Raw genomic sequence first — 13,948 nt, 5'->3', positions numbered from 1 at the left:
GTTTAAATCTGATTGGCAGGGCGTTCAGCCAGCCCACCAGGATGTGTGTCTAGACATCATGAACTCACAAACGCACTTAGAGCTGCGTTTTGGAGAAGTAAGCCACACAAAATGATCTGTTATACAATACGGCAGACCAGCCAACCCACAGACTCACAGGCTTCTCTCTGTTCACGGACCCGGCGGTGTTGAAAGGTGAAGTTTAAAATCTGAGAATTGTCTGAGAATGACTTTTAAAAAACGCTCTACTTTTAATGATAGAAAGACTGATGCTAACTGGCGCTGTTAGTCTCATCTGGGAATTGATTCAAATCCATTTAGTATGAAGGTTCACTGGGAAAAAATGTTGCTATTTGGCCAGAGTCTGCTGCTGTCAACAACCCTGAGCAAATGTTGCTTGAGTCTACTGAAAGTTGGCAGACATCAGATCAGCCTTCAAATAGAAGTTCACATGTTTCATTAACCTTTATTTAACCAGGTTTAGACCCATTGAGATTAAAATCTCTTTTGCAAGAGCGACCTAGCCAAGAATGGCAGCAGTACAAACAGTTTCATACACGCATATTAAAAAACAATAGATCAGCTCCAAGGTGCTGTACCGTAAAAGTGCAGGGAAGCCATATAATCCTATTTCAATCAAAACAAGTACAATTATCGATAGAGTCCGTTTCTATAGATTTCACCGTGCCTTTAAATACATTTAGAGTGACTAGGTCCTGGAGTTTAAGTTCATTTTGCAGGCTATTCCATGCAGATGGTGCAGAAAACATAAAGGCCTTCTTCCCCAACTCAGTCCGAACTCTGGGAACAGTCATAAGCATCGTGTCCTGAGACCGTAACCCATAATTGCCATGTTTTCTGGTAAGAAAGACAGATAAATAACATGTGGAGTCTACCCAGAATGGCCTTATAGATAAAAACATACCAATGGCTAAGCCGACGTATTGACAGAGCAGGCCAATTTACTTAGGAGTACAATATACAGTGATGAGTGAGGGCTCTACAGTGTGTAACAAACCTTAAAGCGCCGTGATATACAGTATCCAACATATGGAGACAATGGACTGATGCACTCATGTAAAGCAGATCACCGTAGTCAAGAACAGGCAAGAACGTCGCTTCAACCAGTTTTCGTCTGACATCAAGAGAAAAACAAGACTTGTTTCTAAAATAAAAACTTAAATTTCAACTTTTTCACCAGACTCTGTATATGAGGTTTAAAAGAGATATGGTCATCAATTTAAAAATCCCAAGGTTTTGTATGTGGAGACTGCCTCAATTTGTTGACCTTGAGTAGTAACAATACTCTGATTCAGCATCATAATCACAAGCATAACTGATTGAAGACACAATTTATATCTCCATTGAGCATGTTTGTAAGGTGTTACATGTCTTTTCATTCATAATCTCTCTTTTAATTGATTGACAGCCCTATAAATAATGTTTGATAAATCAAAACTTAATTTTATGCATGTGTTATTGAAAGCATATGCAAATGTTAAATACTTTATTAATGAGACCAAATAACTATTTAGGCAGAGTAACAGGCCCTCGTTTGTTCCCTCACATCAGTAAAATAAAAACAGAATGGACGCTCGTGTTTCAGATTAGATTCAATGTTAGAAGTAGGCTACAACTAGAATGGCACTCGGAGAGCGCAGACCTCCGCCCCCCCCCCCTCTCCGTTCAGCTTGCGCCATCAACCACGTGTATTTTTGTTTATGTTGAGATCAGCCGTACGTAGCGGAACATTGTAAAACACTTCATTCAAACTGGACAGAAACCAAATTAAACTTGCCTAAACCGTCGTCGTTAGTCTGTCCAACAATCATCAAGTGTGCTTTGGTCGAACTCAGCTGTAATTTCACAGAGTTTAATGTCAAAAAACGCCGAATCTACAGTCTACCCAAAATCTAATGGATTGTTCATTGTGCCACACCCCACCCCTCCAAAAAATTTCCTTCAAATCCATCACGGACTTTTGGAGTAATCCTGGTAACTGACAAACAAACCAGCAAACCAACAAACCAACAAACCAACAAACCAACGCCGGTGAAAACATAACCTCCTTCCTAGGCCTTTGGCCTTTGGCGGAGGTAATAATCAGAACAATACAAACATTCAGGCTCCCTCATGTGACTCAAACTTGTACAGCAGATATCAGTCGTAATTACAAGACTATGGAAGAAATTCTGCAAGTTTATTTGGCGATCTGAATAAAATCTCCTGCGACCTCATCTTTGGGTCGCAACCCAGTCTTTGGGAATGACTGCCCTAAACCACATGTTCCAATATGTGAATTTTCGCACACATGAAATGGGCTCCATATGTGATAAACGTGAAATATATTTTTCATGTGATATATTCACATAAGTTGATTGTTTCCAACAGTGAACAACATGTGACTCTCTGAAGAAGACTACAAAACAAGCTAACACCTAATTCATATTCACCAACGCACAGCTACGTTATTTTCAATCTTGATAAGTTTACATGCCCATTAAAACCATGAGCTCACTCATTATCCAGAATGTCTCCAGTGAAAACGGATGAAGTCCGATGAAAAGGGAGTTCCCAAATTGGCAGACTATGTCAAATCAATAATTCATGAGTTTGCCAGTAAAGAGCACTACTGATCTAATTACACACAACAAGCCAGTCTGAGAGCTGGGGTGCAGGAGATGAGGTACCTCTCTATACAATCATCCAGAGTTGGGAAATGCCAGAGCTTGCTTGCTTGTGTCTCCACATACTTTGTTTGGTGTACTTTCGTTGGACAGACAGACAGACAGACAGACAGACAGACAGACAGACAGACAGACAGATATTGACATCCAGAGAGGCTAAAAATGACATCTGATGAAAACTAAAATGAATCGTGATGCGAGACACCTCTGTAAAATAAAACCAAATCATTTAAGGGTCACCTTTCCTTTTGAGAGACACATAATGTAATAAATGCCTGATGAAGTAATCGTATACTGAAACACTTCCCAGAACTTCCAAAAATATATATTACTGTGTACCGGTCAAGATTTACAATGTCACTTAAAGTGGCGGTAGGCAGTATATATTTTTGGCATCATTGGGCAAAAATTCCATAATAACCTTTCAGCATATTGTAATTCAAGTGTTCTGAGAGATAACTAGACTTCTTTACCTCATCATGGCTCTGTTTTCAGACTTTATAAAATCTAGCCTGTGACGGGAGACTTTGACCAATCACAGGTCATTTTAGAGAGAGAAAGCGTTCCTATTGGCTGTGCTCCGGTCATGTGACCAGAACTTGGTGTTCCTTCACCAGATTTCACAATGGCGGCGGCATCACAAACTCTCATTTTACAGCTAAACCGTGCACTACAAGATGATTCTGAGAACATTTGAGGAGAGAAATAGGCATTAACGTAACAGAATATTGATTCATATTTGATCAGCGCTGCCTAGTTTGACCGTTTGGTCGGAGTTTGTGAGTGATTGACAGCCGGCTCTCATAGACGGCAGATGGACAGCAGACCTCTCAGCTCTTACTGCTTGTTTTCCTCCGGTCTGTGAAATCTTGCAGATGCCGTTAGGAGCACCGGAGGACACAGAGGAACATGATTCTTTTGTACTACTGTCAGGATATAGCGACCGTTTTATAAAAATAACTTTTTTAAATCATATTTGCTCCTATCTCGCCTACTTCAGCTTTAAAGCCCTCTACAGTACATGTCTGTTACAGAAAAAGTTCCCAGCTCATTTTTAGTGCAGCACATCAAAATGTACATCTTGAACCCTTTTCACCACTGGTTCCCAACCTGGGGGTCGCGAGGACTTCTTTATTTTAAGGGGTGTAAATATACAGTTGGTCTATATCTCAGCATTTCATTCATTTCTGTGAAGAAAACGAAATTAAATTATTTTTAAAGTTTGGATTATTATTTAAGATAAACAGCCTCGTCCTGCATTAGAAAAGTAAAACAACTAAAGAGCTAACAGAACAATGGCCTAGCGTCAGGGAGAAGAAAACACAGAATTTCACCAAAAATCAGCCTATTAAACATTTATGATTGTTTAAAAAAAAAAAAATACACAAAACAGAGAATTGTAATAAAAGTTCCTAAAAATAACAGGAAAACTCATCTCTGATGCAAAACTCACAGGAAATAATCTACTCAAAATTCATCCAAATTGCTCGTTTTACACAAACTTCCTGGAGTTATTGTGCTCACTATCTGGGTTAATTGTACAGTTTATCAGTTGTTTTGTTCTGTTTTTGTTCTGTATTGAATATGATATGAAATAAACATCAAATATGTCAGGGGTCGTCAGTTTAAGTTTTGTTTAGGTGATAGAAAAGTAGTCCCCTAAAAGAAAAAGGTTGGGAACCACTGCTTTTCACAATAAGTGCACACCCTCAAATCTTCTAGGAGGCAGTTCCACAGCATGAACTAAATGCACCATCACCCGAGGCTTTAGTCCTGCAGCGAGGAATAATTGTGAGGAAGGCCCTGAAGTGAATCGAAAACAATGGGACGCACCTTGAAATGAATTCTATCGCTTGCAGGCAGCCTCTGAAGAGATGGGAGCATAAAATACATTTGTCCTAATTGTCCTAGCAAGCAGGCAAACTTTATTTATAGAGCAATTCATTTCATTCCAGGTGGAAGCACAATGTGCTGCACGACGCGTGAGCAACCACGGAGGTTGCAGCCACTGACACTGTATTGATGGTGTAAAGATAACATATTATACATAAGTAAAATATAAAACAGTCACATAAAACACATAGGATAATAATAATAATAATAAAGAAGTAAGAATAGATAAAACAATAATTAAGGCCAGGAACCAGACTATTGAAAGGTGAAAGTGGTCCAGTTAAAAAGGTTCAGTTTAGTTTTAAAGGATGATAACGTTGGGGCACACCTAACATAACTGGGTAAGATGTTCCAGCAGCTTGGTGCATAAATGCTAAAGGCAGTTTCACCAGTTTCCGTGGAGACCAAGGGGAATAACCAGACGGCCTGTTCCAATGACCTGAGGGGTCTAGCTGGTTCGTAGCTCACAAGCATGTCAGAGAGATATCGGGGTGCCAGACCATGTAGTGCATTAAAAACAAGCATTACAATTTTAAAATCAATTCTAAAATTTACTGGAAGCCAGTTTAATGACCTTCGCACAGGTGTTATATGGTCATATTTACTTTTTCTAGTTAAAACAGCTGCTTTTTATGGAGTAGTTGCACACGATTGAAATGCTTTTTAGGCAATCCTGTGAGCAGCGCGTTTTAAAAACTGTTGGATAAATAGTGCAACCACGGCAATGTTCTGTGAGTAGTAGAAGGCCACTTACAGTAAGTGAAGTTCCACATCTGCATTTCAAAATGTATCAAGTGCAATATTTTTCATAATTCCTATACACACAAATTAGTAATGCAGAGTTGTATTTGTTGCTTTAGATTGTGGGTCAGTCAGTATACATGAAGCTCTAATTGTGGCTCCTGATCTTTTGTTTTTCTGTCGTGTTAGAACTGCAGTATGTCGTCATGTGTTTGGAGACCTTTCCCCCTATAGCCAGATTACATCATTTTGCAGTATTGGTCAATAATACTGGACCAGTATCTGCTGCAGTTTTACTGAATGTTAAGGTGTTTCTATTTTTTGTCCTCTCCCTTCACATCATCTCCCCCCGGCTCTGTCTCTGTCTTACTCATCACAGGCCTATGACGAAGATGACGAGGTCAAGATGTCTTTGTCATACCAGCCTGTGTGTGTGCGCGTGTGTGTGTGTGTGTGTGTGTGTATAATCAGCCCGCTAGTCCAACTGATGACTGACTCACAGATTGACTCAGACGTGCCGCCCACACACACTCATGCCAGAGGATGATCTGGAGGTGATGAACCCGGGGGGGAGAATGGATGATCACAAAGGTTGGTGTCTGTTTATCTGAGACAGATTCAGTTCAATACATCTTCATGTCAGCGCTGCATACATTTGTCTTTTAACTGAAACACTGAGACGCAGTTATTGGATCTCCTATTACTGTAGGGAAACATTTTACATTTAAGACAACAGGGTATGAATAGAAGAGCCAAAAATATGCAGGCAAAGAGCTGCATGTGGCTCATGAGCAGCAGGATGGCCACGTACGTATATACTACTGCTGCTGCTACTCCAACTTCCAACACTATTACCCCTTCTAATACTGCTACTAGTGCTGCTGCAGCACGTTACTGCACTACTTTGTGTAATATACTGTGCTGGTAAAACTTTGGAAATAAGTGTTTTTAGTAATGCTTTGAAGTGCTATCATCTGGGATTTTTGTGGCATGATTCTCTTTTGAATTGTTTTGCTTTTAAATGAATAATAAAAAATCAAATCAACTAAATGTTTTATGTCAGTTTAAAGGCACAGTGTCTGAATGCGGGCTGTGTGTATTTCTCCGTGGATTGAGCGTTTCACAGTATTTATATAGCACATCAACCTGCTTTATAATAAAAAAGACATGAAAATCTCACTCCATTACAAGTAAAAGTCCTGAATTAGTAGTACAAAAGTATTATCAGCAAAATGTACTTAAAGCATCGAAAGTGAACATGCTCATTATTCAGAATGGCTTCTTTCACAGTGTTAAATTATTATAGAATATTATATGATTCTGTTTCTATCTATCTATGTCAATGTGGAGCCAATTCTAGATACTTTGTATACGACAAAGTAGATTAGTGCTGCATCCTATCATATAAGCATATTCTTTTTATGTAAAAAATAAATGTAGTGGAATAGAAATATAAAATAGTATAGAATGGAAATACTCAAAGGAAAGTACAAGTAGGTACAAACTGTACTTATGTGAAGTACTTGAGTAAATATACTTAGTTTCATTCCACCACAGGTTGCATCTGCCTTAATTAATCACTGATTTATTGCACCACCCGGCCAGCACACTGAGTGATCCAAATCAAACACACCCAACAGGTGCATGCTGGGTGTTGCTAACATGCTAAGATGCTGTGAGGTGTGTGTGAGAGGACAGAGAGGCTGAGTGGACTGGTTCTACTGGGACAGACAGGCTGAGTGGACTGGTTCTACTGGGACAGACAGGCCGAGTGGACTGGTTCTACTGGGACAGACTGGTTCTACTGGGACAGACAGACTGAGTGGACTGGTTCTACTGGGACAGAGAGGCTGAGTGGATTGGTTCTACTGGGACAGACTGGTTCTACTGGGACAGACTGGTTCTACTGGGACAAAGAGGCTGAGTGGACTGGTTCTACTGGGACAGAGAGGCTGAGTGGACTGGTTCTACTGGGACAGACAGGCCGAGTGGACTGGTTCTACTGGGACAGACTGGTTCTACTGGGACAAAGAGGCTGAGTGGACTGGTTCTACTGGGACAGAGAGGCTGAATGGACTGGTTCTACTGGGACAGAGAGACTGAGTGGACTGGTTATGCTTTGAGAAGAGAGAAGTTGGACGTGGAGCAGACTGAGGAGGACTTCATGGTGCACAAGAATCACAGAAAGTCATTGAGACAAGTAAGAACAACTCACTACATCATTGTGATGGTTGTAAATGTTTTTTGTGCTTTAATATGTGTTTGTTGTCTGCAGCCGCTGTGGAGTTTATATTGTTTATACATATCTGTGTTGTCTGCCTTGGTGATGTTTTAGTCTACTGTTGCTTTTATGAGAAGTGTCAGTTCTATTTATTATGTGTTTGTTTAATTGTCTGAGTTTAATCCTCTTTTCTGGTTCTATTGAGGCTACACTGAGGAAGGTGGTTGTAGTTGATAATCAGTTGTATGCACATGTTGCAAAGTGGCATCTATAGAAAACAAATTCATTGTTTGTTTGGTGTTATGTGTAAACTGTGTATGTGTATCCCTCCCTCTCTGTCTTTACCATGCTTTACCTGCTGATGCTCAAGCCACTCTTGAACCTGATTCATTCTACTCTGCACACAACAACAATGAAATTGCAGAAAAACTGGAACAACATTGTCATACTTTTCCTGTTTAACAGGAAATCAGGAGTTTGGTGTGCTTTTGGTTGTTTTTTGTCGGTGTATCTAGTCTCATGCATACCTTGACACACCTAGTTTCAGTAGGATATACTGGTTTCTTCTTCTTCCATCCTAAAATCATGTGGTATTGATATTAAACATTGTACGGCAGGATTAGAAAACTGGCTCTGTAGATTGCAAACATATTATTCCTTATTTTTCTCACCTGTTGAGGTTTTGCTAAATAGTGCACATTTTACACTGAAACCAGATATTGACCAAAAATTCCCAAACATATGAAACAGCTCCTACTCTGCATGCGTACGTGTGTGAATGTTTGTCTGCTGCAATCAACAGGGATTTTATTTCTTCAGGTTTTGTGTGAAGCTTGTTGTTTTAATCTCTGACCAGCAGATGTCACCAGCGTACTGAGAACCTTTCAGGGGAAACCTTATCTCACCACTTTGTTGTAAAAACTCTGTGTGTGTGTGTGTGTGTGTGTGTGTGTGTGTGTGTGTGTGTGTGTGTGTGTGTGTGTGTGTGTGTGTGTGTGTGTGTGTGTGTGTGTGTGTGTGTGTGTGTTGCATTTAGGGCAGCCCCCTTTTAGTCGATTAATAGACTAATCGGTCATTTTGATCTTACCTGACTAAGATTTCTTTAGTCGATTAGTCAGTTATTATGATTTTTTCATGCTGAATGACTCTAATAACTTATGAGCACACCTCTCTTGGTAAACAGAAGATTTAAAGTGGTGCTTTTGTGTGGTTCTTTGTGGAGAAACTCTGTTTTACAGATCTGTTACTGTTACTTAGTCGACTAAACTAATAGTTTAGTCGACTAAGAATTTCTTTGGTCGAGTACAGGCCTAGTAGCCTTAAGTACATGTATGTATAATAACACATGTTCCTGCATGTCAGCGTTGAATACATGTGCTGTCAATGTATCCAACACACACCCAAACACATGTGTAATGTGTTTTTTTGTGATGCAATGAGAGAATAACATTGCCTTTGTCACACACCACCAGCAGGGCTGTTGCTGCTGCTGCTGGTGGTGTTGAACCGTGAATGGGTGTGATTTATGGGTGTCGACGGGTCCAGATTCCTTTCCCATCTGTCGCATCAGAAGGTTAAACTGGGGAGTCGTAAGATGCTTTGACCATATTGCCTTCCTCACTCGTCTGCTAATGGAAAAACAGGATACATATGTTGTTGTCGAGGTTGTTCACATGTATGTATTGTTTTTGGAGAGCACTTTCACCAATCACACATGTCTTATATAATTTTTTATTACTGGCGAGGGACACTGTATATTAACAGAGATGTCTGTCATGCGCTACAGTTCGTCAAAAACAAAAAATCTATTATTTATTATATATCTGATTTACAAAAAGATGGGCCTTTTTTGACTTTCACCACTGCTTTTGCAATTTAGTAATTTGTAGAAGAGCAGAGTCACAACACTCAAAAACAATGGCTAAAATAATATGATTTTGCATCGCTCAAACAGAGATAGTGAGGCATCATAAGAAAGCGCCAAGTGAAAGGAAATCAAAAAAATATGGGAAATCAGTTTTTAATGGAAATTACTCGCAGTGAAAGCTCATAACAACATGATAGTTTAGCATCAAACTGTGTTTCAGGGATCAGTGCAATATCCCTTAACAGTCACTCGAGGGCATAAATATAACAACCTGTGTCAGGACTGTTGTTGGGATTTTATCTTTTTAGTGTGAAGATATTAAAAAAAAAACATTTTGGAAGAATAATGTGTCTTCACAGTATGCCTCATTGGCATAAATCACCACAAGGACAGAATGGAAACAGTCCCTAAAACAAGAGTAAAGATTGATGCATACTGAGCAGGAATAGCACTATACAGCTGTATATGGAGAGCTGGAACATTAATACCTCTATATTACCTTGTATAATGGAACAGAAAGAGAATATTAATTTAGTCAGAACCTCTTGACTAAGGTGAAACTAATAGACCCTTCGTTAAAAAACATTGAGCTAACTCAGACAACAAAATCCTGTCATTTAAAGTGCTCTCTGAAGGCCTGTACTACAGGGAGGAGGACAGGAGGGAGGACTGATACTGACTGATGTCGCTGTTCTTCATTCTTTATAAACTTCACTCAGGATTTATTTTATTGACATTTTAGATTTCCAGTGAAATATTAATGAGTTTATACCGTGACTCTGCTGTTGTAAACATTACTGTTGCTGCTCTAACATTTAGTTATATTTAAAATATAAATAAATTCCAGTCCTGTTCGGAAATTATTCTTGTTTTAAATAATATATTAAAAAGCAATTATTTAGTAATGATAAAGAACCGAACCGACAAGGAGTATCGATAAAGGCTAGTATCAATACAATCCTAACATTACCTATCTCTACTCGTGTTATGAATACAATACTTATCATGTTATAATAATAATCTTAATGTATATAGCACCTTTCAAAACACAGTTACAAAGTGCTTTACAATAAAAAACAGAACACATTTAAAACAGGGATAACAAAAGGTACTAAAAGCCAATAACTAAACATATAAAAACCCAAAGGGTAAAACAACTAAACTGTCATAAAAAATAAATAAAATCACAGAAAAGCAATTCTAAAAAAGTGAGTTTTTTAAAAATGATTTAAAAGACGCGACAGAGTTTGCAGCCCTGATCTCCTCAGGCAGGTCATTCCATAGTCTATAGGTGCCCTGACTGCAAAGGCTCTATCACCTTTGTGTATGAATTGAGACCTTGGGACCACAAGGCATGACGCGTTTGAGGATCTCATAGTGCGGGAAGGGATGTAGGGCAATAATAGATCCGCTAAATAACTTGGGGCGAGGCCTTTCAGGGCTTTGTAAGTAATTAGTCAAATTTTAAAATCAATTCTAAAAGCAACAGGTAGCCGATGTAAGGAAGCCAGGATCGCTGAGATGTGGTCATGTTTCCTTGTCCGGTTCAAAATCCTAAAAGCTGCAGAGTTTTGGATAAGCTGGAGGAGAAAACAAATCTCAACTGCTTTAATTTTAAGACATTAGCATAAAGTAGATCACCAGAAGACTAATAGCCACATGACATCATGTGCCAATGGGTCACGGTTTATAGTGGTGTTTATTCAAAGGCATATTGCTTCACGTCACAGAACAGGAGGTTGGCTGCTGTCCTTCCACTGCAAACAGGTTATAATTGTGATGTTGGTCAGAACACAGATAGGCTCACACTGTGCTGGTTCTACTGAGAAATACTAAGTGTTTTGTTGTTTTTCACAAAACATGCTCATATACTGACAGTGTGCTAGGTGTACGCACATAGGAGCTAGGAGATAGTACAGGCACAGCCTCATTTCCCAGATCAGCAACATCGACCCTTCACCACTAGTGCTTCATTTTAATGTGCTTGTGTGTGTTTTATAGAATAAGAGTAGAGCATTGAACTGATTGCTGTGGTAATTTGACTAGTACAAAAGAAAATGGCGATTGTTGTTATGGCGACAACAACACACGTCAGTGGGGCAGTAAAGTGTGTTGCTTCGCCGCCAAGCCGGCAGCAGAGGTAGTCACAGAGCCGGATCGACGTCTGTTAAGGCCAATTCATACTTTCCTTCTTACTTATAAAAGGGACAGCCGGCGTGGTGGGACTACACGCACACACACACTAGACGCAGATGCTGTTGTTTTACACGACACGCCCGCGTGTGAGACCATGAGACCGTGATTTGCCGCAGGTCGGCTTATATGGAAGTTAGGTTAACCGGCACACATAAAAAAGGGCGGCCGCTCTGACCATCCTGCTACGTTGATTTGAATGGTACTGTCCGTTCTACTTCTATTCTATTTCTATGGCCCTTGTATTTGACACTAATATATTGATGGATAAAATGCAACATGCAGGCCTTTAACAGCATGCTGGTGGTCATCCCACATCCAGCCAGCATTCTGTTACAGTGAAGTCAGGTTAGGAAATAGCTTGTCACCACTCTTATGTAATAACTCAAGACAAAATTGACAACGATCCAGTCCAGTTATAACTGCTGTTTATTTTAAAGTTGTTTTGATTAAAAAAAAAGAAATGTTCTCCTTGGACACAACGCAGCGCCGGACTTGACATTCAGCCACACGTTCACTTCCTAACATAGCCTACAGATGAGGAGTCCTGATAGAACGCATTACTCTAGGAGGTAACAGCTTGCCTCTGTCAGACGCTGGAACATGCAGCACTAACCGGGCAGGAACACCTCATCCGTCTCGGCTCGTGACATTACTGTTGACAAAATAAGGCGTTCGTAATAAGAGAGGGGTCAAGCTTTCCCTGCCCTGTGGGCAGGAGCAGTGAAAACTATTGCAGTGGCCTTTCATTAATCATTGTCCACCGAGACAATTTAACCTGCTGTTGGTTTCTAGGCAACAAGTCCGCTGTGAAGGCATCACATACTAATCATATTTGAGTGGTTGTGGTGTGTGTGTGTCACTTACACCTCAAATAATAAGACTAGGCTTTTTTATAGCTTATATAAGGTATGTTTTGCAACAATTTTAATAATACTTAATTACATTGTTGGGCACTTTTCAGGAGGGCATGTGTTTGTTGTCACACGTTCAGTGTTGTATATATCAGTATACACAGGTTTAATGAGGGACTAACGTCATTTCACATGAATACAGTTGGACTTATTGGATCTACAAGAGTGTCAGCAATGTATGTCATTTTAAGACTTCTGGTTTGACTTTGATCCTACAGCGCATCAAAGCACGCATTGACAGCAGCCCATCTTTGAGTGTGGTTGTTCAGAACAGCTATACAGGAAGCACCTCTGCACTCAGATGTCACCGTACCGTACAAACAAGTTCATTTCCAGCATATCCTGGCCTTAAATCCTCTGCACAGTGGACATTTAGGAACTTCTCAGATTGTCTCCTAATAATTACTTTTATATATGCTACTGATTTTCAACAGCAAATGCATCTCGAAAGAAACATAGTCCGAATTAGGTTTAATTAACCAAGTGTGCAGCGTTTTGTCGGTGCAGTTACTGTAACCCTTTGCTAGTGAGCATAATCCATTCATCAATTATTGTTTCCTCCAGAACGTTTTAACCATTTTGTCGATTAAAAAAGTATTTTTTTGGAGGAAAGGCTGCAGCTCTACACTGTACCTGTATGTTCACCTCGAGCCGAACGCTAACATTGATATTGTGCAAATGATAGCATGTTGACATGCATGTTAACTGTTGGACATGTGGACCTTTAGCATAAGAAAAGACTCATTATAGTTATTGTGATCATAGTGTGGCCTGTTGAACTGATTTTTCAGTATACACTGTGAAGGATAATTATTGACCTTGGGAATAGCAGTTTGACCAACTAATCTTAACTCAAGGTTCACCGAGATGCAGTGTTTAACATGTTTTTACCGCTTACGTTTTATTCAACGTCCATCATCAAACAGTCATTTGTCTATCGTACCCACTTCCCAGTTTTCAGCTACTCTATTTGTGTTTTGGTGTCTCAGATCAAGAGATTGCTTCTTGTTTTATAATATTTATATATTTGTATTCTATACTTTAATTGAAAAATAATTCAGTTGTTCTTCTTTTGAAATATTAGCAAAGACAACCAGTAAATTGTATGCCATTACTACCCTGTCACCCACATTACGACCATGATCTTAATTAGGATTCAAATTCCTCTAGTGCCCCTTTCAGAGAGCTTCGGCTACAAATAGCAGGAATAACACCCTTTACCGGTAGGAAACAATAACTTGTAGACACTGAGCTGACACTGAGTAAGAAATATGCTGACAGGTGAGAGTGGAAGTCGACATTAGATAAAGATTGTACACAGATGCTGCGAAGAATTTTTTTTTTGATGACGGTGTTTTTCACCAAGAAAGAAAAGTTGTTTGTTAAGCAAACCTCTGGATAGATACAGAGAACTAGGGCGAGCTGTGCAGCG

The sequence above is a fragment of the Sebastes fasciatus genome, chromosome 4 (assembly GCF_043250625.1).
Source record: "Sebastes fasciatus isolate fSebFas1 chromosome 4, fSebFas1.pri, whole genome shotgun sequence".
Lineage (NCBI taxonomy): Eukaryota > Metazoa > Chordata > Actinopteri > Perciformes > Sebastidae > Sebastes > Sebastes fasciatus.
This window is presented reverse-complemented; position numbering follows the sequence as displayed.